Here is a 2923-nt window from a genome sequence, read left to right on the forward strand (position 1 = left end):
TCCTCAGTCACACAACTGATAAACACACATTCCCCCCTACCCCCAGGGTTACTTCTGGCCCTGGATGTACACACAGGCAGCTTCTGATGGAACTACCAAGGGCACCTGGAGGCACTCACTATGCAGGCGGCCTTTGCAAAGGTCTTAAAATCAACTCCCGTCAACAGTCCATGAGCGTGCGGGATGGTTATGCTTTCCCAAAGACTTCTGCTATTCCATTTCATGAACTAGGCTCAGAGGCTGCCTTGGAATTATCAGGAGTGAGAGAGCAGTGGCGGCAGCAGTGGTTCCCCAAGGCAGAACCTCAATCACCCGAGGTTTGTCAATGATATGGGCTGTCTGCTTTCCCTTATCCACAATGCTGACGATCCATGCTTGGTGACCCTCTCCATGCTTGGAAGATTTGATTCTGAACAAAAGCGGGCCGCCTGTTCTCTTGGCAGACATATCAGTAATCCCCCAGAGGTTTCAGCTGACGTTCCTGGGAGGAGGCCAAAGTGCCCACTGGTTTTGCCACTGGCAGCCATCTTGGCAATGATTGGCAGATTATGAATGACAAAGAACACTTGATTTGTTGTTGTTGTTGTTCGAGGTGCTGAAAGTGTCCTAGATGTCCAAAGCCCGTGATGTCCATGGCTGCCTGGGCATTAGATTTGTGCATCAAGCCGGCAGCAGTTCTGTTTAGCAGCCATATTGAACATAACTTCCTGATAAGCTGGCTCTACTTCTCTGGAAACCACCATCTTGGTTTATTCCATTTCTCAGGATTACCCAGCAATGGGCGGGCACTGGCCGCAATCTGGGTTCCTCAGGGTTTGGTTAACACCAGGACATCTCCTACCACGGCACTAACAGGCATTATAAATTCATTTTGCTGACGAAATACTACAGTGGCAACCCCACGGGGATAATACAAGGGTTGTTCACTGTCCACCTATCACTGTGGTTCCTCCCTCCTCTGCAGCATCAGGAAAACCTTTGATCATGAGTGTGTTACCTTCTCTCCTTCCTTTCTTTCATGCTGTGGCTGACACTCAGTGATGCCCATGGCATGCATAGAGGTCACTGAGCACACTGGCACAGGTTATGTGCCATCGTGTAGGGATCTTCCACCAAGAGGTAAAAGAAGTCGGCGTCTGCACCAGCTACAGGTCACCGTGCCTCAGGGGGAAGAGGCAAGCATCCATCCCAATGCTCAACCAGGGGAGGGTTGAGCTGGGTTCCAGCCTGGCGCCAAGGCCCCCTTCCTGCACCGTCTGCTCTTGACTCACACCCCCCCCCCAAACCCAAGGCAAGTGAGGGCTGCAGTTTGAGCAGGGTTTCCTGGGGGACCTTGCAGCCTAACCCTTTCATGATGGAGAAGCTCGTCAGCAATCAGCCCCAGTGCCTGGGACTCAAACTCCTGCTTGAGGGAGTTCCTTCCGGCAGAAGGAACCCTCCTCCGCCACCAGCGCCACCTTGGCCTTTCCGCTGGTGCCTGCCATCTCTGCCATTAGACAGCCCAAGGGGTTGGCTGGGCTGACCACAAGGCTCTGGTACCTGGGGGCAGGCAAAGGTTACCCAAGGAGACAGTATGCCGCACGGCACGTGTGGAACCGGAGGACGCAAGCCACGCAGCCCCCTGACAACCTTCTAAGCTATGAGACAAGTAGAGAGTCACACTATAAAGAGACAAACATACTAGCGATGTAGTTCAGATGGAGTGCTTGCCTGGGTTCAATTCCCAATACCCCTCAACACACACACACACACACACACACACACACACACACACACACATGCTACTGCATTAGTGATTATTGATAAATAAAGGTTTGTTGATAACTGAAGGTTAGCCTGACAGCTCCTTGGACACCGTGGTCAGTGGTCAGTGACAATAGCATTCTCTCATTCTCTGCCATGTGTCTCACCCCTTCATTCTGGAGCAATGGCAAATGGCTTGTAGTAACATAGGAAATGCCCCTGGATGAACACACATGGTTGGCTTCTGCTTACAATATATTCTCAAGCCTGGTATGGCAGTGCATGCCTGGAGCCCTTGAGAAACCTAGGCAGGAAGATCATGTGGTTAAGTTCAACCCAGGCTTCAGATTGAGATATCTCAAAAGAAAAAGACAACAACAATAAATTATTCTCAGCTGTCCTATGACTATGTCTATCAGTTGGTATTTCCGTGTCTTATGTCTATTAATAGAATGTGTTGTAGGCCTCATAGCAAGGTTCAGGATCCAGGCCTTCCTGCCCCTGTATATAACTTCCCATTGCTTGTATGAATAAAGGAATGTGGCAATCCAAAGGTAATCAAGTATGGTAGGTATCAATTGACTCATAGAGACTAACGCTAGATATGACTTATCACTCGGCCCCCACTCCCTTTACCTGTAAAGGAAACTGAAAGTCAGAGGAAAGGTAGTACCCCAAGGTTAGATAGTTGTGAGGGATTTTAACAAGACTGAGGGTCTAAATATCCTGCTTATTACACCTTCCAGGGCATGTATCACTTCTGAAAATACACACTAGAAGAACATGGGAGTTACAGAATTCAGGAGGAAGGCTGACCAGCCAGCTCAGCATGGCTGACAGTTGAGGCCGAACTCCATAAGGGAGGCAGAAGGCCCTCCTCATTCTTGAGAAAGCCCGATTGGAGGAGACTAGGCAAATGTCTGTGTGAACTAGAAATGATGTGGTGTACTGTGCTGTGCTGTGCTGTGCGTGCTGTGCTGTGTGTGCTGTGCTGTGTGTGCTATGCTGTGTGTGCTGTGTGTGCTGTGCTGTGTGTGCTATGCTGTGTGTGCTGTGTGTGCTGTGCTGTGTGTGCTGTGTGTGCTGTGTGTGCTGTGTGTGCTGTGCTGTGCTGTGCTGTGCTGTGTGTGCTGTGTGTGCTGTGTGTGCTGTGGTGTGCTGTGCTGTGCTGTGTGTGCTG

General features: G+C 50.3%; 1 pseudogene; it reads right to left on the reverse strand.

The window, feature by feature from the left end:
* Positions 1-220: 220 nt before the first annotated feature.
* Positions 221-1365, reverse strand: LOC126512221 (selenide, water dikinase 2-like; annotated as a pseudogene).
* Positions 1366-2923: the final 1558 nt, after the last annotated feature.

Source organism: Alexandromys fortis, unplaced genomic scaffold, assembly GCF_014885135.2.
Source record: "Alexandromys fortis isolate MF-2015 unplaced genomic scaffold, M_Fortis_MF-2015_v1.1 scaffold_119, whole genome shotgun sequence".
Taxonomy (NCBI): Eukaryota; Metazoa; Chordata; class Mammalia; order Rodentia; family Cricetidae; genus Alexandromys; species Alexandromys fortis.